Source organism: Drosophila persimilis, unplaced genomic scaffold (assembly GCF_003286085.1).
Source record: "Drosophila persimilis strain 14011-0111.01,24,50 unplaced genomic scaffold, DperRS2 tig00001520-arrow-arrow-pilon, whole genome shotgun sequence".
NCBI classification, from domain to species: Eukaryota; Metazoa; Arthropoda; class Insecta; order Diptera; family Drosophilidae; genus Drosophila; species Drosophila persimilis.
The window spans coordinates 1-25,000 of record NW_020825513.1 but is presented as its reverse complement, the minus strand read 5'-3'; the positions used below and the strand labels follow the sequence as shown (position 1 = coordinate 25,000).

The window sequence follows — 25,000 nt, the reverse complement described above, 5'->3', positions numbered from 1 at the left end:
CATTGATTACGTCCCTGCCCTTTGTACACACCGCCCGTCGCTACTACCGATTGAATTATTTAGTGAGGTCTCCGGACGTGATCACTGTGACGCCTTGCGTGTTACGGTTGTTTCGAAAAAGTTGACCGAACTTGATTATTTAGAGGAAGTAAAAGTCGTAACAAGGTTTCCGTAGGTGAACCTGCGGAAGGATCATTATTGTATGTTTCTACCGTTAACAAAAAAATATATATATATTGCCAATTTACCAAACAAAATATGTTTTTATAAAATCATAATTGTAAAATAAAATATATTCAGTTGTATATATTATATGTTTATATTAATTATATTGCCAATATACTCATTTAGTAGTAGCTATACATATAACATTGTGTTCTATGTGTGTAGCAATTAATATATAAATACATATTGATGATATTATTACAATAATATTGATTTATAAAATCTGTGTGCATATGTACCATAGTATGCACGCGTTGCGAATATGTATTGTCCATCATAGCTATGGGCATACATTGGTTAATGCAACAGCCTAAAAAGTACAATGTTGTACCTGATTTCAGGTTAATACTTTTATATAAATTGATAATTATCAAACAAGCCAAAATACATATTATATTATTTAACAATATGGTAATATATCGCTTATATAAAACTAAGACATTTCGCAACATTCTTTTAGGATAAAACTAAAATTTATTGAAGGAATTGATATATGCCAGTAAAATGGTGTATTTTTAATTTCTTTCAATAAAGACATATCTGACAAATAAATGAATAAACAAATTTTAATCACTCTAAGCGGTGGATCACTCGGCTCATGGGTCGATGAAGAACGCAGCAAACTGTGCGTCATCGTGTGAACTGCAGGACACATGAACATCGACATTTTGAACGCATATCGCAGTCCATGCTGTTTGGTACTTTAATTAATTTTATAGTGCTGCTTGGACTACATATGGTTGAGGGTTGTAAGACTATGCTAAATAAGTTGTTTAAAAATTTTACGAAATTTTTAAGCATATTGTATATTATTGGATATATATATATATATATATTCATAATATTGATATTAAATGGAAACGCATTATCTCTCATTGTTGTATATATTTGTGTGAGAAGAACGAAGAAAAATATATATTTTTTTGTCCTTTTTGAATCAAATAATACTGAGGAATGTCTAGCATAAAAAAATAATTAAAGTTTTTTCATCTAGAATTGCCTCTTATTAATGTTTCGAAAGGAAATTTTGTTGTAAATATAAATATTTAATATTCTTCGTGATATTCGTTATAAAATACGAATATTATAATGATTTCATTATGAGAACGCTCTATATATAATAATATAGTGTAATTATCATTATAAATTTTAATATACGTATATACAACCTCAACTCATATGGGACTACCCCCTGAATTTAAGCATATTAATTAGGGGAGGAAAAGAAACTAACCAGGATTTTCTTAGTAGCGGCGAGCGAAAAGAAATCAGTTCAGCACTAAGTCACTTTGTCTATATGGCAAACGTGAGATGCAGTGTATGGAGCGTCAATATTCTAGTATGAGAAATTAACGATTTAAGTCCTTCTTAAATGAGGCCATTTACCCATAGAGGGTGCCAGGCCCGTATAACGTTAATGATTACTAGATGATGTTTCCAAAGAGTCGTGTTGCTTGATAGTGCAGCACTAAGTGGGTGGTAAACTCCATCTAAAACTAAATATAACCATGAGACCGATAGTAAACAAGTACCGTGAGGGAAAGTTGAAAAGAACTCTGAATAGAGAGTTAAACAGTACGTGAAACTGCTTAGAGGTTAAGCCCGATGAACCTGAATATCCGTTATGGAAAATTCATCATTAAAGTTGTAATATTTTAACAATATTATAATAATAGTGTGCATTTTTTCCATATAAGGACATTGTAATCTATTAGCATATAACAAATTTATCATAAAATATGACTTATAGTTTATTCAAATTATTATGCTTGCATTTTAACATAGAATAAATGTCATTAATTTGATAAAGTGTTGATAAATTAAAATTAATACAGTGCGTTAATTTTTCGAAATTATATAATGGCATAATTATCATTGATTTTTGTGTTTATTATATGCATTTGTATGATTAACAATGCGAAAGATTCAGGATACCTTCGGGACCCGTCTTGAAACACGGACCAAGGAGTCTAACATATGTGCAAGTTATTGGGAGATAAACCTAATAGCGTAATTAACTTGACTAATAATGGGATTAGTTTTTTAACTATTTATAGATAATTAACACAATCCCGGGGCGTTCTATATAGTTATGTATAATAATATTTATATTATTTATGCCTCTAACTGGAACGTACCTTGAGCATATATGCTGTGACCCGAAAGATGGTGAACTATACTTGATCAGGTTGAAGTCAGGGGAAACCCTGATGGAAGACCGAAACAGTTCTGACGTGCAAATCGATTGTCAGAATTGAGTATAGGGGCGAAAGACCAATCGAACCATCTAGTAGCTGGTTCCTTCCGAAGTTTCCCTCAGGATAGCTGGTGCATTTTAATGTTATATAAAATAATCTTATCTGGTAAAGCGAATGATTAGAGGCCTTAGGGTCGAAACGATCTTAACCTATTCTCAAACTTTAAATGGGTAAGAACCTTAACTTTCTTGATATGAAGTTTAAGGTTATGATATAATGTGCCCAGTGGGCCACTTTTGGTAAGCAGAACTGGCGCTGTGGGATGAACCAAACGTAATGTTACGGTGCCCAAATTAACAACTCATGCAGAAACCATGAAAGGCGTTGGTTGCTTAAAACAGCAGGACGGTGATCATGGAAGTCGAAATCCGCTAAGGAGTGTGTAACAACTCACCTGCCGAAGCAACTAGCCCTTAAAATGGATGGCGCTTAAGTTGTATACCTATACATTACCGCTAAAGTAGATGATTTATATTACTTGTGATATAAATTTTGAAACTTTAGTGAGTAGGAAGGTACAATGGTATGCGTAGAAGTGTTTGGCGTAAGCCTTCATGGAGCTGCCATTGGCACAGATCTTGGTGGTAGTAGCAAATAATCGAATGAGACCTTGGAGGACTGAAGTGGAGAAGGGTTTCGTGTGAACAGTGGTTGATCACGAGTTAGTCGGTCCTAAGTTCAAGGCGAAAGCCGAAAATTTTCAAGTAAAAAATCAGTGAGTAATATTGTCAAATCTTTTATGATTTTTAAATACTTGAATAATTTTGAACGAAAGGGAATACGGTTCCAATTCCGTAACCTGTTGAGTATCCGTTTGTTATTAAATATGGGCCTCGTGCTCATCCTGGCAACAGGAACGACCATAAAGAAGCCGTCGAGAGATATCGGAAGAGTTTTCTTTTCTGTTTTATAGCCGTACTACCATGGAAGTCTTTCGCAGAGAGATATGGTAGATGGGCTAGAAGAGCATGACATATACTGTTGTGTCGATATTTTCTCCTCGGACCTTGAAAATTTATGGTGGGGACACGCAAACTTCTCAACAGGCCGTACCAATATCCGCAGCTGGTCTCCAAGGTGAAGAGTCTCTAGTCGATAGAATAATGTAGGTAAGGGAAGTCGGCAAATTAGATCCGTAACTTCGGGATAAGGATTGGCTCTGAAGATTGAGATAGTCGGGCTTGATTGGGAAACAATAACATGGTTTATGTGCTCGTTCTGGGTAAATAGAGTTTCTATCATTTATGGTAGTTACTTGTTCCCCGGATAGTTTAGTTACGTAGCCAATTGTGGAACTTTCTTGCTAAAATTTTTAAGAATACTAATTGGGTTAAACCAGTTAGTTCTTATTAATTATAACGATTATCAATTAACAATCAATTCAGAACTGGCACGGACTTGGGGAATCCGACTGTCTAATTAAAACAAAGCATTGTGATGGCCCTAGCGGGTGTTGACACAATGTGATTTCTGCCCAGTGCTCTGAATGTCAAAGTGAAGAAATTCAAGTAAGCGCGGGTCAACGGCGGGAGTAACTATGACTCTCTTAAGGTAGCCAAATGCCTCGTCATCTAATTAGTGACGCGCATGAATGGATTAACGAGATTCCTACTGTCCCTAAAGTAAAAAGTGATTTTTCCAAGTGGAAAAGACATCAAAATTGCCGCGAGATCACGCGCTGTTCGTGAGTGAAATCGGGTGTTAATTTGGTGAAAGAACAAAGCAGATATTTGCAAATTAATATTTGCAAAATAAACGCTAAAAACAACCACGTGCGGAACCCTAGTTCGTAAACAAGTGCGAATAGTTCGACAACAAGTCGGAATAGTTCGACAGCACGTTCGAGTTCGAAGCTTTGGTTCGAAGCTTTGGCTCGAGTTCGAAGCGTTCGGTTCGTGTCTCCGCTGAGACGTTGGTTCGAGTCTCCACTAAGTGCCGATTAGTTGAGTCACGCCAATAGAGGTAGCCACAACCCGCCGGGCTATGGAAATAGAGACGGAGGCCGACGCCAGCGACACTAGCGTGGCTAGTGTAGGGGCGAGCTCGTCGTCGAGCGTTCCCGCCCGCAGGCGGGGTCGGCCGAAGTCCTCAGCCGCCAAACAGGGAGCCAAAAAGATCGGGCTTGGGATTGGGCTAGCTGGAGAGCGGCCGATCCCAGCCGAGAGATCGCCGCCAACGTCGCTCCCCTTTGAGCAGGCTCCATCCACCTCTGCCGCTGCCGCTGCCACCACCGCTGCCAGTACTTCTGCCGCCGCTGCCGCCACCGCTGCCGCCACTGCTGCCGCCACCGCTGCCGCCACCGCTGCCACCACCGCTGCCACCACCGCTGCCACATGCCCGGCAACTGACATTGTCGCGGCAGGCTACTCGGCCATCATCGCAGAAATGTCTGCGATAAGGATGGCGGTGAGCAAGGCTGTACTTAAGGGGCTGATGCCGCCCGAGGCCTCAATGGAAATCCTCGTCGCGACCAACCGGTACGACGAGTTGGTCATGGCCCTGGCTGGGGAAAAAGTGCGCCTGGAGGAGAGGGCAAGGATGCCGCCTCCACCGAGACCCGCTGCTGCTGCCCACACGGGCACCACTGCCGTCACAACCGCTGCGTATGCGACAGCCTTCCCAGGCCTGCCCGCACCGAGCGCCGTCGCTGCACCGATCCCTAAGCCTAGGGATACCTGGTCTGCTCTAATAAAGAGCAAAAACCCGGAGGAGACCAGCAAGGAGCTAGTGGAGCGTGTTAAGAAGACCGTGGTGCCGACTCTTGGAGTCCGCGTCCACGAGGTTCGCGAGCTGAAGAGCGGAGGAGCGATTATTCGCACCCCTTCAGTGAGCGAACTGAGGAAGGTAGTGGCCAGCAGCAAATTCACCGAAGCGGGATTGGAGGTCAAGAAGAGGCCGGAGACCAAGCCTCAGGTCGTGGTGTACGACGTGGACACGTCCATAACACCGGAAGAGTTCATGGAGGAGCTCTTCACAAAGAACCTGGAGGAGACCATGACTGCCGCGGAGTTCAAAAAGTCGGTTCACCTGGGCAGTAAACCCTGGTCGGTCACCGACGGCGCCACGATCAACGTGACGCTAGAGGTCGACGCAAAGGCACAGGAGGCGTTGCGCGAATGCGTATACATTAAGTGGTTTAGATGCCGCTGCCGCTCCTTGGTCAGAACATACGCCTGCCACAGATGTGCAGGCTTCGACCACAAGGTGTCGCAATGTCGCCTAAAGGAGAACGTGTGCCACCGGTGTGGACAGAACGGCCACAACGTTGCACGGTGTCCCAACCCCGTGGACTGCCGCAACTGCCGCTTCAAGGGGTACCCTGCAGCACATTCCATGCTGTCAGCGGCGTGCCCGATCTACGGAGCGGTACTGGCGAGGGTGCAAGCTAGACATTAATGTTTAGCTTCATCCAAGCTAATTGTGGCCGTGGCCGAGCGGCTGTGATGGAACTCGGAGCCATCATGCGCAGCTCTGGCCGTCAGTTCGCACTGGTCCAGGAGCCGTACGTCGATGGAGCAGGGCGGATTACCGGCCTTCCTTCTGGAATGCGAGTTTTCCAGGACCGCCGAGGAAAAGCTGCTATCATCGTCGACGAACCGGACGCCATCTGCATGCCAATGGAGACCCTTACCACGGATTTTGGAGTATGCGTCAGAGTTACGGGAAGATTCGGCTCAATCTTCCTATGCTCCGTGTACTGCCAATTCGACACCGACTTGGCGCCGTACCTCAGGTACTTAGATGCGGTGCTGCTGCTGGGCAGCCGCACTCCTGTCATCTTTGGGCTCGACGCGAACGCAGTATCCCCAGCGTGGTTTAGCAAGCTCTCCGAACACAATCGGGGGCAAGCTAACTATGCACGGGGTGAGCTGCTGTCTGAGTGGATAACCGAGATGAGAGCCGGCGTGCTCAATGAAGCCAGTCGGGTGTTTACATTCGATAACCGTAGAGGCCAAAGCGATATCGATGTGACAATCGTCAACCAAGCTGCGACTATGTGGGCCACATACGATTGGGAAGTGAAGGAATGGGACACCAGCGATCACAACATGATCCATGTTGTGGTGACGACTGACCCGAACGACACAGTTGAGCCCATTGCTCCTGTGCCGTCATGGAAGCTTTCCAATGCGCGCTGGCGATTGTTCGAGGAGGAAGTGGTAAGGGAGATTGCCGAATTACCGGAAGACATCGCCGAATCGCCGTTGGACAACCAAGTGTCTGCACTGCGCTCTGTAGTGCACAGTGTGTGCGACAGAGTGCTGGGACGCAGCACACCGAGAGCCGCGAGAAAAGTAGTTTGGTGGACTGCCGAACTACACTCCAAACGCCGAGAGGTCAGGAGACTGAGGCGAAGGCTCCAGGACGCTCGTCGGCATGAGACCGACGCAGCAGAGGAACTTGTGCTCGCGTTGAGGATCTCCTCAGCGCAGTACAAGAAGCTCATCCTGAGATCGAAGGAAGACAACTGGCGACGCTTCGTGGGAGAGAACAGAGATGATCCATGGGGGCACGTCTACAGGATTTGCCGAGGCCGCAAAAAGAGCACGGAGATTGGATGCCTTCGAACGGATGGTAGGCTGGTCGCAACATGGCGCGACTGTGCGGGTGTGCTCCTTCGCAACTTCTTTCCTGTTGCGGAGACGAATGCACACATTGCCATCCCGATCGAGGCTCCACCGGCCCTCGAAGCTTTCGAGGTTGATGCATGCGTCGCCAGGTTGAAGAGCAGACGCTCTCCCGGCATGGACGGCATCACAGGTGCCATTTGCAAGGCATTGTGGCGTGCCATCCCTCAGCACATGACAGCGATGTATTCCCGCTGCCTGGAGACAGGGTATTTCCCAACGGAATGGAAGCATCCCAGGGTGGTTCCACTCCTGAAGGGACCCGATAAGGACCGGACCGATCCTACCTCATATCGGGGTATCTGTCTGTTGCCAGTGCTGGGCAAAGTGCTTGAGGGCATCATGGTGAATCGTCTGAAGGACACCATTCCGGATGGCTGCAGATGGCAATTTGGCTTTCGCCAAGGACGTTGTGTGGAGGATGCTTGGAAACACGTCGTGAGTACTGTTTCGGCCAGCCGGTCGAAATACGTGCTCGGAGTCTTCGTGGATTTCAAGGGAGCCTTCGACAACGTTGAGTGGAATGCTGCACTACGCCGCCTCCTTGAGCTGGGATGCCGAGAAGCAAGCTTGTGGCGAAGTTTCTTCTCCGGCCGGAGTGCGAGCATCGTCAGTAGGCATGGAGTAGCCACTGTTCCGGTGACAAGAGGTTGCCCGCAGGGGTCCATAAGTGGTCCATTTATATGGAACATCTTAATGGACGTGTTGCTCCAGCGCTTAGAGCCCCTTGGTGCGCTCAGCGCGTATGCTGACGACTTGCTCCTCCTCATCGAAGGGAATGCCCGATCAGAGCTCGAACAAAAAGGAGGTGAGTTAATGTCCATCGTAGGCGCTTGGGGAGTTGAAGTCGGCGTTGCCGTTTCAACTAGCAAGACGGCGATCATGCTGCTCAAAGGCATACTTAGACGGCCGCCAGTGGTACGGCTTGCTGGAGCAAACCTGCCATATAAGTGCAAGTATCGGTACCTAGGCATCACGGTCGGCGAGCGGTTGAGTTTTCTTCCGCACATCACGGGCTTGCGTGATAAGCTGACCGGAGTCGTAGGGGCATTGTCGCGCGTACTGCGGGTCGACTGGGGACTCAGTCCCCGCGCAAAGCGGACAATATATGCCGGACTCATGGTGCCCTGTGCACTATTTGGTGCCTCGGTTTGGTCTGTCGTGACGACGACGCAAGTGGTTGCCAGGAGGCATCTGCTTGCGTGCCAAAGGATCGTCCTGATTGGATGCCTACCGGTATGCCGAACAGTGTCCACCATGGCGCTGCAAGTACTAGCTGGAGCCCCCCCGTTTGATCTGGTTGCCAGACGCCTGGCAATCAGCTTCAAACTAAAGCGTGACTACCCGCTGGAGGAGAGCGATTGGCTGTACGGCGAAGATTTGGCAAATCTTAGCTGGAAGCAGAAGATGGCGCGACTAGACGAAGACCTGTTGTGCGAGTGGCAACGCAGATGGGATGATGGTGACTCCCCAGGACGGGTGACGCACCGCTTCATCCCGAACGCAGGCTTCGTCTACAGCGAACGAAGGTTTGGCTTCACGCTGCGCGCTGGGTTCCTGCTGACGGGCCACGGATCGCTCAATGCATTTCTGCATGGAAGAAGCCTTAGCGACACGCCAGCATGTCTATGCGGCGCAGAACGCGAGGATTGGCAGCACTTCCTATGTGCTTGTCCCCTCTATACAGACTTGCGAGACCTCGATGGACTTGGAGTGCAGTACACGGATGGCGACTGGACCTTCTCCGATGTGACGGCTTCTCAGGAGAGAATGCGGACTCTCGAAAGGTTCGCCGGACTGGCGTTCTCCAGGCGACAACAGCTGCTGAATGCGCAAGCGGCGCACGGGCTGGGTGGATTCCCTATCCAGGCCGGTCGGGGCTAAAAGGGAGGATCGAGCTGAGTCCTTAAGATCGGTACCACGGGTTGTGCAGTTCCAAGGCTGCACATTGAGGTCGGCCCCCTAGTGGGAGTATCGTGGTGGCTGTGGTTGATACCCAAACGTTACGCGGGGAGAGCCGCTAGGCTCCTCGTGGAGTTGCGCTCTCAACCGGGTGCCGAGACCCATAGATCGGAAGACGTGTTAGATACACCTCGCCCCTCACCAAGGGGGATTGTATGCCCGACCAGGATACTTTCAATTGGTACCAGAAGAGTCGCTATGTACATAGCTATAGCTTCTTTTTAGGGGCGCTAACTGGCGCATTGTACCAGGTTCCTGCGTATGTAGCGGTGGTGCGTGATGGCGTGATATATGTAAATATATCGCACTAATCGAGGCTAAGCTGCAAATAAACATTAGACGCCGTGGTTGAAATCCCTCCCTGAGGAACCGCCACGTAAAATAAAGCTGAGAGATCAGATTCATTCTGTCCCTATCTACTATCTAGCGAAACCACAGCCAAGGGAACGGGCTTGGAATAATTAGCGGGGAAAGAAGACCCTTTTGAGCTTGACTCTAATCTGGCAGTGTAAGGAGACATAAGAGGTGTAGCATAAGTGGGAGATATTAGATTTCGGTTTGGTATCGACAATGAAATACCACTACTCTTATTGTTTCCTTACTTACTTGATTAAATGGAACGTGTATCATTTCCTAGCCATTATACGGATATATTTATTATATCTTATGGTATTGGGTTTTGATGCAAGCTTCTTGATCAAAGTATCACGAGTTTGTTATATAATCGCAAACAAATTCTTTAATGAGAAAATGCATTTATGTATTTTCAATTTGAAAATTTGGTATAACTCCAATTACTCAGGTATGATCCAATTCAAGGACATTGCCAGGTAGGGAGTTTGACTGGGGCGGTACATCTCTCAAATAATAACGGAGGTGTCCCAAGGCCAGCTCAGTGCGGACAGAAACCACACATAGAGCAAAAGGGCAAATGCTGACTTGATCTCGGTGTTCAGTACACACAGGGACAGCAAAAGCTCGGCCTATCGATCCTTTTGGTTTAAAGAGTTTTTAACAAGAGGTGTCAGAAAAGTTACCATAGGGATAACTGGCTTGTGGCGGCCAAGCGTTCATAGCGACGTCGCTTTTTGATCCTTCGATGTCGGCTCTTCCTATCATTGTGAAGCAAAATTCACCAAGCGTTGGATTGTTCACCCATGCAAGGGAACGTGAGCTGGGTTTAGACCGTCGTGAGACAGGTTAGTTTTACCCTACTAATGACAAAACGTTGTTGCGACAGCATTCCTGCGTAGTACGAGAGGAACCGCAGGTACGGACCAATGGCACAATACTTGTTCGAGCGAACAGTGGTATGACGCTACGTCCGTTGGATTATGCCTGAACGCCTCTAAGGTCGTATCCGTGCTGGACTGCAATGATAAATAAGGGGCAATTTGCATTGTATGGCTTCTAAACCATTAAAAGTTTATAATTTATTTTATAAACGACAATGGATGTGATGCCAATGTAATTTGTAACATAGTAAATTGGGAGGATCATCGATCACCTGATGCCGCGCTAGTTGCATATAAAAACATTATTTAATACAATGACAAAGCCTAGAATCAATTGTAAACGACTTTTGTAACAGGCAAGGTGTTGTAAGTGGTTGAGCAGCTGCCATACTGCGATCCACTGAAGCTTATCCTTTGCTTGATGATTCGATATATATAAATTTATTCTTTATATATGAAAATTATTTTTATATATTTATATGAATATATACCTATAAATGGTAATATATATATATATATATATTAAAAAGAATATATTTTATATAAATATGGATAAATTATTTATCCTATATAAATTACGTTGGCTTGAATATGAATATAATGTTATATTATAAGTTTGTTATACTTAATTACATATGAAATGATACTTATAAAAATTGTATTATGTAAACACACGAAACATAGTGTATATGCATATGTGCAAATGTGAATGTATATATGAAATAATATGAATGCAAAAAGCATGGAGTGATCGTATGTGGAACTTGGAAGTATTTCTAATATTGGAATTTAATGATATGTGATATGAATGCAAGAATTAAATACTTTGGTATATAAAATGTGATAATATTATATGTTATATTATAACATGAGCATGATTTGATTATGAATTAGGTTTTATATGGATATGGATATGGATATGGGAATGTTTCTCATATATAATATAACATTATAGCATAATCATAATGCGATTATAAATATAGAAAATATAAAAATGTATTTAATATAAATAGATATATTACGTGTATATGTGAAATTAAAGCAAAGATACCAGCTGATATGATATCTTTCATGTAAATGAATGATGAATGTAATGAAAAATAATTAATTTAATTTCATATGATATGGGGAACATACTAAGTCGGCAATGTCTGTTTATTTTATATGCGTATATATATTTTTCTTAATATATATGAATAATTTTGAAGTGATAGTATAATATTTTGTATTAAAATACGAAAAGAAACTATTTTTAAAAGGTACTCTCAAGTAAAAATACCTGATTTGCGGAAAGCGTGGCAGAAAACCTATATAGGGAGTGGTAGTCTCGTGCATGGTATATTTCATATGAAAATTTTATAATGAAAAATTATTAATTTATTTCATATGATATGGGGAATATACTTAGCCGGCAATGTCTGTGTATTTTATATGAATATATATATATTTCTTAGTATATATGAATAATTTTGAAGTGATAGTATTGTATTTTTTATTAAAATACGAAAAGAAACTATTGTTAAGAGGCACTCTCAAGTAAAAATACCCGATTTGCGGAAAGCGTGGCAGAAAACCTATATAGGGAGTGGTAGTCTCGTGCATGGTATATTTCATATGAAAATTTTATAATGAAAAATTATTAATTTATTTCATATGATATGGGGAATATACTTAGCCGGCAATGTCTGTGTGTTTTATATGAATATATATATATTTCTTAGTATATATGAATAATTTTGAAGTGATAGTATTGTATTTTTTATTAAAATACGAAAAGAAACTATTGTTAAGAGGCACTCTCAAGTAAAAATACCCGATTTGCGGAAAGCGTGGCATAAAACCTATATAGGGAGTGGTAGTCTCGTGCATGGTATATTTCATATGAAAATTTTATAATGAAAAATTATTAATTTATTTCATATGATATGGGGAATATACTTAGCCGGCAATGTCTGTGTATTTTATATGAATATATATATATTTCTTAATATATATGAATAATTTTGAAGTGATAGTATTGTATTTTTTATTAAAATACGAAAAGAAACTATTGTTAAGAGGCACTCTAAAGCAAAAATACCCGATTTGCGGAAAGCGTGGCAGAAAACCTATACATGATGGACAGTTGATGTCCATCGGTATTGTATACAATATTTGGTACAGTATTGTATATAATATTATTATATGTTGTCATTATACTCAAAGTAGTGTTTAATAGGAGATATTTGTTTTCAAATTGATCTTAATAAAGATAATATAGTGAAACTAACCAAGATATATACTATTTAGTATATATCATTTCTGTTTCGAATTATTATCGTGAATTTTTGGAAATGGTCTTATATGATTAAATATTGTATGAGTGCCATTTCAACAATGTACCAGCATATATAATCAAAGCGATTTATATGCAAATTCAAATATTGCCAAAATATATAAATTCCATTCCACATGAACTCATGTGTTTGGTTTTATTTAATGTATATCACAAAAAACGCATACGAAATTGGATAAATTTTAAATTTGTTGTTAAAATACATAGTTTAAACACAATTAATATTGGTTTAAGCCTATATACGTGTGATAATATATTAAGTGCAAATAAAAAGATATTTTTGAACGAAAAAAAAATGTATATAATAAAATATATATATTTGTATAGAGAAAAATGGCGAATGTGAATGCTATATAAAAATGGCCACAATCGTTTAACAAATTCTCATAAACTGTTGATAAAAAATATTTATTTATTTTTTTTTTTTATTCAAAAGTATTATTGAGTTGTCAAATATTTACATATGTGAGCGTATGCGCACGAAACGAAAACATTATTCTGGTTGATCCTGCCAGTAGTTATATGCTTGTCTCAAAGATTAAGCCATGCATGTCTAAGTACACACGAATTAAAAGTGAAACCGCAAAAGGCTCATTATATCAGTTATGGTTCCTTAGATCGTTAACAGTTACTTGGATAACTGTGGTAATTCTAGAGCTAATACATGCAATTAAAACACGGACCTTATGGGACGTGTGCTTTTATTAGGCTAAAACCAAGCGATCGTAAGATCGTTACATTGGTTGAACTCTAGATAACATGCAGATCGTATGGTCTTGTACCGACGACAGATCTTTCAAATGTCTGCCCTATCAACTTTTGATGGTAGTATCTAGGACTACCATGGTTGCAACGGGTAACGGGGAATCAGGGTTCGATTCCGGAGAGGGAGCCTGAGAAACGGCTACCACATCTAAGGAAGGCAGCAGGCGCGTAAATTACCCACTCCCAGCTCGGGGAGGTAGTGACGAAAAATAACAATACAGGACTCATATCCGAGGCCCTGTAATTGGAATGAGTACACTTTAAATCCTTTAACAAGGACCAATTGGAGGGCAAGTCTGGTGCCAGCAGCCGCGGTAATTCCAGCTCCAATAGCGTATATTAAAGTTGTTGCGGTTAAAACGTTCGTAGTTGAACTTGTGCTTCATACGGGTAGTACAACTTACAATTGTGGTTACTACTATACCTTTATGTATGTAAGCGTATTACCGGTGGAGTTCTTATATATAATTAAGTACTTGTATTTTTTTATATATTCCTCCTATTTAAAAACCTGCATTAGTGCTCTTCATCGAGTGTTATTGTGGGCCGGTACAATTACTTTGAACAAATTAGAGTGCTTAAAGCAGGCTTCAAATGCCTGAATATTCTGTGCATGGGATAATGAAATAAGACCTCTGTTCTGCTTTCATTGGTTTTCAGATCAAGAGGTAATGATTAATAGAAGCAGTTTGGGGGCATTAGTATTACGACGCGAGAGGTGAAATTCTTGGACCGTCGTAAGACTAACTTAAGCGAAAGCATTTGCCAAAGATGTTTTCATTAATCAAGAACGAAAGTTAGAGGTTCGAAGGCGATCAGATACCGCCCTAGTTCTAACCATAAACGATGCCAGCTAGCAATTGGGTGTAGCTACTTTTATGGCTCTCTCAGTCGCTTCCCGGGAAACCAAAGCTTTTGGGCTCCGGGGGAAGTATGGTTGCAAAGCTGAAACTTAAAGGAATTGACGGAAGGGCACCACCAGGAGTGGAGCCTGCGGCTTAATTTGACTCAACACGGGAAAACTTACCAGGTCCGAACATAAGTGTGTAAGACAGATTGATAGCTCTTTCTCGAATCTATGGGTGGTGGTGCATGGCCGTTCTTAGTTCGTGGAGTGATTTGTCTGGTTAATTCCGATAACGAACGAGACTCAAATATATTAAATAGATATCTTCAGGATTATGGTGTTGAAGCTTATATAGCCTTCATTCATGGTGGCAGTAAAATGTTTATTGTGTTTGAATGTGTTTATATAAGTGGAGCCGTACCTGTTGGTTTGTCCCATTATAAGGACACTAGCTTCTTAAATGGACAAATTGCGTCTAGCAATAATGAGATTGAGCAATAACAGGTCTGTGATGCCCTTAGATGTCCTGGGCTGCACGCGCGCTACAATGAAAGTATCAACGTGTATTTCCTAGACCGAGAGGTCCGGGTAAACCGCTGAACCACTTTCATGCTTGGGATTGTGAACTGAAACTGTTCACATGAACTTGGAATTCCCAGTAAGTGTGAGTCATTAACTCGCATTGATTACGTCCCTGCCCTTTGTACACACCGCCCGTCGCTACTACCGATTGAATTATTTAGTGAGGTCTCCGGACGTGATCACTGTGACGCCTTGCGTGTTACGGTTGTTTCGCAAAAGTTGACCGAACTTGATTATTTAGAGGAAGTAAAAGTCGTAACAAGGTTTCCGTAGGTGAACCTGCGGAAGGATCATTATTGTATGTTTCTACCGTTAACAAAAATATTTATATATTGCCAATTTACCAAACAAAATATGTTTTTATAAAATCATAATTGTAAAATAAAATATATTCAGTTGTATATATTATATGTTTATATTAATTATATTGCCAATATACTCATTTAGTAGTAGCTATACATATAACATTGTGTTCTATGTGTGTAGCAATTAATATATAAATACATATTGATGATATTATTACAATAATATTGATTTATAAAATCTGTGTGCATATGTACCATAGTATGCACGCGTTGCGAATATGTATTGTCCATCATAGCTATGGGCATACATTGGTTAATGCAACAGCCTAAAAAGTACAATGTTGTACCTGATTTCAGGTTAATACTTTTATATAAATTGATAATTATCAAACAAGCCAAAATACATATTATATTATTTAACAATATGGTAATATATCGCTTATATAAAACTAAGACATTTCGCAACATTCTTTTAGGATAAAACTAAAATTTATTGAAGGAATTGATATATGCCAGTAAAATGGTGTATTTTTAATTTCTTTCAATAAAGACATATCTGACAAATAAATGAATAAACAAATTTTAATCACTCTAAGCGGTGGATCACTCGGCTCATGGGTCGATGAAGAACGCAGCAAACTGTGCGTCATCGTGTGAACTGCAGGACACATGAACATCGACATTTTGAACGCATATCGCAGTCCATGCTGTTTGGTACTTTAATTAATTTTATAGTGCTGCTTGGACTACATATGGTTGAGGGTTGTAAGACTATGCTAAATAAGTTGTTTAAAAATTTTACGAAATTTTTAAGCATATTGTATATTATTGGATATATATATATATATATATTCATAATATTGATATTAAATGGAAACGCATTATCTCTCATTGTTGTATATATTTGTGTGAGAAGAACGAAGAAAAATATATATTTTTTTGTCCTTTTTGAATCAAATAATACTGAGGAATGTCTAGCATAAAAAAATAATTAAAGTTTTTTCATCTAGAATTGCCTCTTATTAATGTTTCGAAAGGAAATTTTGTTGTAAATATAAATATTTAATATTCTTCGTGATATTCGTTATAAAATACGAATATTATAATGATTTCATTATGAGAACGCTCTATATATAATAATATAGTGTAATTATCATTATAAATTTTAATATACGTATATACAACCTCAACTCATATGGGACTACCCCCTGAATTTAAGCATATTAATTAGGGGAGGAAAAGAAACTAACCAGGATTTTCTTAGTAGCGGCGAGCGAAAAGAAATCAGTTCAGCACTAAGTCACTTTGTCTATATGGCAAACGTGAGATGCAGTGTATGGAGCGTCAATATTCTAGTATGAGAAATTAACGATTTAAGTCCTTCTTAAATGAGGCCATTTACCCATAGAGGGTGCCAGGCCCGTATAACGTTAATGATTACTAGATGATGTTTCCAAAGAGTCGTGTTGCTTGATAGTGCAGCACTAAGTGGGTGGTAAACTCCATCTAAAACTAAATATAACCATGAGACCGATAGTAAACAAGTACCGTGAGGGAAAGTTGAAAAGAACTCTGAATAGAGAGTTAAACAGTACGTGAAACTGCTTAGAGGTTAAGCCCGATGAACCTGAATATCCGTTATGGAAAATTCATCATTAAAGTTGTAATATTTTAACAATATTATAATAATAGTGTGCATTTTTTCCATATAAGGACATTGTAATCTATTAGCATATAACAAATTTATCATAAAATATGACTTATAGTTTATTCAAATTATTATGCTTGCATTTTAACATAGAATAAATGTCATTAATTTGATAAAGTGTTGATAAATTAAAATTAATACAGTGCGTTAATTTTTCGAAATTATATAATGGCATAATTATCATTGATTTTTGTGTTTATTATATGCATTTGTATGATTAACAATGCGAAAGATTCAGGATACCTTCGGGACCCGTCTTGAAACACGGACCAAGGAGTCTAACATATGTGCAAGTTATTGGGAGATAAACCTAATAGCGTAATTAACTTGACTAATAATGGGATTAGTTTTTTAACTATTTATAGATAATTAACACAATCCCGGGGCGTTCTATATAGTTATGTATAATAATATTTATATTATTTATGCCTCTAACTGGAACGTACCTTGAGCATATATGCTGTGACCCGAAAGATGGTGAACTATACTTGATCAGGTTGAAGTCAGGGGAAACCCTGATGGAAGACCGAAACAGTTCTGACGTGCAAATCGATTGTCAGAATTGAGTATAGGGGCGAAAGACCAATCGAACCATCTAGTAGCTGGTTCCTTCCGAAGTTTCCCTCAGGATAGCTGGTGCATTTTAATGTTATATAAAATAATCTTATCTGGTAAAGCGAATGATTAGAGGCCTTAGGGTCGAAACGATCTTAACCTATTCTCAAACTTTAAATGGGTAAGAACCTTAACTTTCTTGATATGAAGTTTAAGGTTATGATATAATGTGCCCAGTGGGCCACTTTTGGTAAGCAGAACTGGCGCTGTGGGATGAACCAAACGTAATGTTACGGTGCCCAAATTAACAACTCATGCAGAAACCATGAAAGGCGTTGGTTGCTTAAAACAGCAGGACGGTGATCATGGAAGTCGAAATCCGCTAAGGAGTGTGTAACAACTCACCTGCCGAAGCAACTAGCCCTTAAAATGGATGGCGCTTAAGTTGTATACCTATACATTACCGCTAAAGTAGATGATTTATATTACTTGTGATATAAATTTTGAAACTTTAGTGAGTAGGAAGGTACAATGGTATGCGTAGAAGTGTTTGGCGTAAGCCTTCATGGAGCTGCCATTGGCACAGATCTTGGTGGTAGTAGCAAATAATCGAATGAGACCTTGGAGGACTGAAGTGGAGAAGGGTTTCGTGTGAACAGTGGTTGATCACGAGTTAGTCGGTCCTAAGTTCAAGGCGAAAGCCGAAAATTTTCAAGTAAAAAATCAGTGAGTAATATTGTCAAATCTTTTATGATTTTTAAATACTTGAATAATTTTGAACGAAAGGGAATACGGTTCCAATTCCGTAACCTGTTGAGTATCCGTTTGTTATTAAATATGGGCCTCGTGCTCATCCTGGCAACAGGAACGACCATAAAGAAGCCGTCGAGAGATATCGGAAGAGTTTTCTTTTCTGTTTTATAGCCGTACTACCATGGAAGTCTTTCGCAGAGAGATATGGTAGATGGGCTAGAAGAGCATGACATATACTGTTGTGTCGATATTTTCTCCTCGGACCTTGAAAATTTATGGTGGGGACACGCAAACTTCTCAACAGGCCGTACCAATATCCGCAGCTGGTCTCCAAGGTGAAGAGTCTCTAGTCGATAGAATAATGTAGGTAAGGGAAGTCGGCAAATTAGATCCGTAACTTCGGGATAAGGATTGGCTCTGAAGATTGAGATAGTCGGGCTTGATTGGGAAACAATAACATGGTTTATGTGCTCGTTCTGGGTAAATAGAGTTTCTATCATTTATGGTAGTTACTTGTTCCCCGGATAGTTTAGTTACGTAGCCAATTGTGGAACTTTCTTGCTAAAATTTTTAAGAATACTAATTGGGTTAAACCAGTTAGTTCTTATTAATTATAACGATTATCAATTAACAATCAATTCAGAACTGGCACGGACTTGGGGAATCCGACTGTCTAATTAAAACAAAGCATTGTGATGGCCCTAGCGGGTGTTGACACAATGTGATTTCTGCCCAGTGCTCTGAATGTCAAAGTGAAGAAATTCAAGTAAGCGCGGGTCAACGGCGGGAGTAACTATGACTCTCTTAAGGTAGCCAAATGCCTCGTCATCTAATTAGTGACGCGCATGAATGGATTAACGAGATTCCTACTGTCCCTATCTACTCAGTTGCTTTTTGACTGCCATTCGAAGCAGACGTGTTTTTCAAGCGGTCCGCTATACCGTCGTTCGAATAAAGTAAAAAGTGATTTTTCCAAGTGGAAAAGACATCAAAATTGCCGCGAGATCACGCGCTGTTCGTGAGTGAAATCGGGTGTTAATTTGGTGAAAGAACAAAGCAGATATTTGCAAATTAATATTTGCAAAATAAACGCTAAAAACAACCACGTGCGGAACCCTAGTTCGTAAACAAGTGCGAATAGTTCGACAACAAGTCGGAATAGTTCGACAGCACGTTCGAGTTCGAAGCTTTGGTTCGAAGCTTTGGCTCGAGTTCGAAGCGTTCGGTTCGTGTCTCCGCTGAGACGTTGGTTCGAGTCTCCACTAAGTGCCGATTAGTTGAGTCACGCCAATAGAGGTAGCCACAACCCGCCGGGCTATGGAAATAGAGACGGAGGCCGACGCCAGCGACACTAGCGTGGCTAGTGTAGGGGCGAGCTCGTCGTCGAGCGTTCCCGCCCGCAGGCGGGGTCGGCCGAAGTCCTCAGCCGCCAAACAGGGAGCCAAAAAGATCGGGCTTGGGATTGGGCTAGCTGGAGAGCGGCCGATCCCAGCCGAGAGATCGCCGCCAACGTCGCTCCCCTTTGAGCAGGCTCCATCCACCTCTGCCGCTGCCGCTGCCACCACCGCTGCCAGTACTTCTGCCGCCGCTGCCGCCACCGCTGCCGCCACCTGCTGCCGCCACCGCTGCCGCCACCGCTGCCACCACCGCTGCCACCACCGCTGCCACATGCCCGGCAACTGACATTGTCGCGGCAGGCTACTCGGCCATCATCGCAGAAATGTCTGCGATAAGGATGGCGGTGAGCAAGGCTGTACTTAAGGGGCTGATGCCGCCCGAGGCCTCAATGGAAATCCTCGTCGCGACCAACCGGTACGACGAGTTGGTCATGGCCCTGGCTGGGGAAAAAGTGCGCCTGGAGGAGAGGGCAAGGATGCCGCCTCCACCGAGACCCGCTGCTGCTGCCCACACGGGCACCACTGCCGTCACAACCGCTGCGTATGCGACAGCCTTCCCAGGCCTGCCCGCACCGAGCGCCGTCGCTGCACCGATCCCTAAGCCTAGGGATACCTGGTCTGCTCTAATAAAGAGCAAAAACCCGGAGGAGACCAGCAAGGAGCTAGTGGAGCGTGTTAAGAAGACCGTGGTGCCGACTCTTGGAGTCCGCGTCCACGAGGTTCGCGAGCTGAAGAGCGGAGGAGCGATTATTCGCACCCCTTCAGTGAGCGAACTGAGGAAGGTAGTGGCCAGCAGCAAATTCACCGAAGCGGGATTGGAGGTCAAGAAGAGGCCGGAGACCAAGCCTCAGGTCGTGGTGTACGACGTGGACACGTCCATAACACCGGAAGAGTTCATGGAGGAGCTCTTCACAAAGAACCTGGAGGAGACCATGACTGCCGCGGAGTTCAAAAAGTCGGTTCACCTGGGCAGTAAACCCTGGTCGGTCACCGACGGCGCCACGATCAACGTGACGCTAGAGGTCGACGCAAAGGCACAGGAGGCGTTGCGCGAATGCGTATACATTAAGTGGTTTAGATGCCGCTGCCGCTCCTTGGTCAGAACATACGCCTGCCACAGATGTGCAGGCTTCGACCACAAGGTGTCGCAATGTCGCCTAAAGGAGAACGTGTGCCACCGGTGTGGACAGAACGGCCACAACGTTGCACGGTGTCCCAACCCCGTGGACTGCCGCAACTGCCGCTTCAAGGGGTACCCTGCAGCACATTCCATGCTGTCAGCGGCGTGCCCGATCTACGGAGCGGTACTGGCGAGGGTGCAAGCTAGACATTAATGTTTAGCTTCATCCAAGCTAATTGTGGCCGTGGCCGAGCGGCTGTGATGGAACTCGGAGCCATCATGCGCAGCTCTGGCCGTCAGTTCGCACTGGTCCAGGAGCCGTACGTCGATGGAGCAGGGCGGATTACCGGCCTTCCTTCTGGAATGCGAGTTTTCCAGGACCGCCGAGGAAAAGCTGCTATCATCGTCGACGAACCGGACGCCATCTGCATGCCAATGGAGACCCTTACCACGGATTTTGGAGTATGCGTCAGAGTTACGGGAAGATTCGGCTCAATCTTCCTATGCTCCGTGTACTGCCAATTCGACACCGACTTGGCGCCGTACCTCAGGTACTTAGATGCGGTGCTGCTGCTGGGCAGCCGCACTCCTGTCATCTTTGGGCTCGACGCGAACGCAGTATCCCCAGCGTGGTTTAGCAAGCTCTCCGAACACAATCGGGGGCAAGCTAACTATGCACGGGGTGAGCTGCTGTCTGAGTGGATAACCGAGATGAGAGCCGGCGTGCTCAATGAAGCCAGTCGGGTGTTTACATTCGATAACCGTAGAGGCCAAAGCGATATCGATGTGACAATCGTCAACCAAGCTGCGACTATGTGGGCCACATACGATTGGGAAGTGAAGGAATGGGACACCAGCGATCACAACATGATCCATGTTGTGGTGACGACTGACCCGAACGACACAGTTGAGCCCATTGCTCCTGTGCCGTCATGGAAGCTTTCCAATGCGCGCTGGCGATTGTTCGAGGAGGAAGTGGTAAGGGAGATTGCCGAATTACCGGAAGACATCGCCGAATCGCCGTTGGACAACCAAGTGTCTGCACTGCGCTCTGTAGTGCACAGTGTGTGCGACAGAGTGCTGGGACGCAGCACACCGAGAGCCGCGAGAAAAGTAGTTTGGTGGACTGCCGAACTACACTCCAAACGCCGAGAGGTCAGGAGACTGAGGCGAAGGCTCCAGGACGCTCGTCGGCATGAGACCGACGCAGCAGAGGAACTTGTGCTCGCGTTGAGGATCTCCTCAGCGCAGTACAAGAAGCTCATCCTGAGATCGAAGGAAGACAACTGGCGACGCTTCGTGGGAGAGAACAGAGATGATCCATGGGGGCACGTCTACAGGATTTGCCGAGGCCGCAAAAAGAGCACGGAGATTGGATGCCTTCGAACGGATGGTAGGCTGGTCGCAACATGGCGCGACTGTGCGGGTGTGCTCCTTCGCAACTTCTTTCCTGTTGCGGAGACGAATGCACACATTGCCATCCCGATCGAGGCTCCACCGGCCCTCGAAGCTTTCGAGGTTGATGCATGCGTCGCCAGGTTGAAGAGCAGACGCTCTCCCGGCATGGACGGCATCACAGGTGCCATTTGCAAGGCATTGTGGCGTGCCATCCCTCAGCACATGACAGCGATGTATTCCCGCTGCCTGGAGACAGGGTATTTCCCAACGGAATGGAAGCATCCCAGGGTGGTTCCACTCCTGAAGGGACCCGATAAGGACCGGACCGATCCTACCTCATATCGGGGTATCTGTCTGTTGCCAGTGCTGGGCAAAGTGCTTGAGGGCATCATGGTGAATCGTCTGAAGGACACCATTCCGGATGGCTGCAGATGGCAATTTGGCTTTCGCCAAGGACGTTGTGTGGAGGATGCTTGGAAACACGTCGTGAGTACTGTTTCGGCCAGCCGGTCGAAATACGTGCTCGGAGTCTTCGTGGATTTCAAGGGAGCCTTCGACAACGTTGAGTGGAATGCTGCACTACGCCGCCTCCTTGAGCTGGGATGCCGAGAAGCAAGCTTGTGGCGAAGTTTCTTCTCCGGCCGGAGTGCGAGCATCGTCAGTAGGCATGGAGTAGCCACTGTTCCGGTGACAAGAGGTTGCCCGCAGGGGTCCATAAGTGGTCCATTTATATGGAACATCTTAATGGACGTGTTGCTCCAGCGCTTAGAGCCCCTTGGTGCGCTCAGCGCGTATGCTGACGACTTGCTCCTCCTCATCGAAGGGAATGCCCGATCAGAGCTCGAACAAAAAGGAGGTGAGTTAATGTCCATCGTAGGCGCTTGGGGAGTTGAAGTCGGCGTTGCCGTTTCAACTAGCAAGACGGCGATCATGCTGCTCAAAGGCATACTTAGACGGCCGCCAGTGGTACGGCTTGCTGGAGCAAACCTGCCATATAAGTGCAAGTATCGGTACCTAGGCATCACGGTCGGCGAGCGGTTGAGTTTTCTCCCGCACATCACGGGCTTGCGTGATAAGCTGACCGGAGTCGTAGGGGCATTGTCGCGCGTACTGCGGGTCGACTGGGGACTCAGTCCCCGCGCAAAGCGGACAATATATGCCGGACTCATGGTGCCCTGTGCACTATTTGGTGCCTCGGTTTGGTCTGTCGTGACGACGACGCAAGTGGTTGCCAGGAGGCATCTGCTTGCGTGCCAAAGGATCGTCCTGATTGGATGCCTACCGGTATGCCGAACAGTGTCCACCATGGCGCTGCAAGTACTAGCTGGAGCCCCCCCGTTTGATCTGGTTGCCAGACGCCTGGCAATCAGCTTCAAACTAAAGCGTGACTACCCGCTGGAGGAGAGCGATTGGCTGTACGGCGAAGATTTGGCAAATCTTAGCTGGAAGCAGAAGATGGGCGCGACTAGACGAAGACCTGTTGTGCGAGTGGCAACGCAGATGGGATGATGGTGACTCCCCAGGACGGGTGACGCACCGCTTCATCCCGAACGCAGGCTTCGTCTACAGCGAACGAAGGTTTGGCTTCACGCTGCGCGCTGGGTTCCTGCTGACGGGCCACGGATCGCTCAATGCATTTCTGCATGGAAGAAGCCTTAGCGACACGCCAGCATGTCTATGCGGCGCAGAACGCGAGGATTGGCAGCACTTCCTATGTGCTTGTCCCCTCTATACAGACTTGCGAGACCTCGATGGACTTGGAGTGCAGTACACGGATGGCGACTGGACCTTCTCCGATGTGACGGCTTCTCAGGAGAGAATGCGGACTCTCGAAAGGTTCGCCGGACTGGCGTTCTCCAGGCGACAAACAGCTGCTGAATGCGCAAGCGGCGCACGGGGCTGGGTGGATTCCCTATCCAGGCCGGTCGGGGCTAAAAGGGAGGATCGAGCTGAGTCCTTAAGATCGGTACCACGGGTTGTGCAGTTCCAAGGCTGCACATTGAGGTCGGCCCCCTAGTGGGAGTATCGTGGTGGCTGTGGTTGATACCCAAACGTTACGCGGGGAGAGCCGCTAGGCTCCTCGTGGAGTTGCGGCTCTCAACCGGGTGCCGAGGACCCATAGATCGGAAGACGTGTTAGATACACCTCGCCCCTCACCAAGGGGGATTGTATGCCCGACCAGGATACTTTCAATTGGTACCAGAAGAGTCGACTATGTACATAGCTATAGCTTCTTTTTAGGGGCTAACTGGCGCATTGTACCAGGTTCCTGCGTATGTAGCGGTGGTGCGTGATGGCGTGATATATGTAAATATATCGCACTAATCGAGGCTAAGCTGCAAATAAACATTAGACGCCGTGGTTGAAATCCCTCCCTGAGGAACCGCCACGTAAAATAAAGCTGAGAGATCAGATTCATTCTGTCCCTATCTACTATCTAGCGAAACCACAGCCAAGGGAACGGGCTTGGAATAATTAGCGGGGAAAGAAGACCCTTTTGAGCTTGACTCTAATCTGGCAGTGTAAGGAGACATAGAGGTGTAGCATAAGTGGGAGATATTAGATTTCGGTTTGGTATCGACAATGAAATACCACTACTCTTATTGTTTCCTTACTTACTTGATTAAATGGAACGTGTATCATTTCCTAGCCATTATACGGATATATTTATTATATCTTATGGTATTGGGTTTTGATGCAAGCTTCTTGATCAAAGTATCACGAGTTTGTTATATAATCGCAAACAAATTCTTTAATGAGAAAATGCATTTATGTATTTTCAATTTGAAAATTTGGTATAACTCCAATTACTCAGGTATGATCCAATTCAAGGACATTGCCAGGTAGGGAGTTTGACTGGGGGCGGTACATCTCTCAAATAATAACGGAGGTGTCCCAAGGCCAGCTCAGTGCGGACAGAAACCACA

The 25,000-nt window shown here is 44.2% G+C and overlaps 3 non-coding genes and 2 pseudogenes across 3 annotated transcripts; all 5 read left to right on the top strand.

Moving 5' to 3' along the window:
• The first annotated feature begins 796 nt into the window (after positions 1-796).
• On the top strand, positions 797-975 carry LOC113567022. The gene has a single exon (XR_003409305.1). It is a non-coding gene; the product is annotated as a 5.8S ribosomal RNA (ribosomal RNA).
• A 415-nt stretch (positions 976-1,390) lies between these two features.
• Positions 1,391-10,738, top strand: LOC113567019 (annotated as a pseudogene).
• Positions 10,739-13,138: 2,400 nt separating this feature from the next.
• LOC113567025 lies at positions 13,139-15,133 on the top strand. Its single transcript, XR_003409308.1, has one exon. It is a non-coding gene; the product is annotated as a small subunit ribosomal RNA (ribosomal RNA).
• Positions 15,134-15,729: 596 nt separating this feature from the next.
• LOC113567016 lies at positions 15,730-15,908 on the top strand. The gene has a single exon (XR_003409302.1). It is a non-coding gene; the product is annotated as a 5.8S ribosomal RNA (ribosomal RNA).
• Positions 15,909-16,323: 415 nt separating this feature from the next.
• On the top strand, positions 16,324-19,105 carry LOC113567021 (annotated as a pseudogene).
• Positions 19,106-25,000: the final 5,895 nt, after the last annotated feature.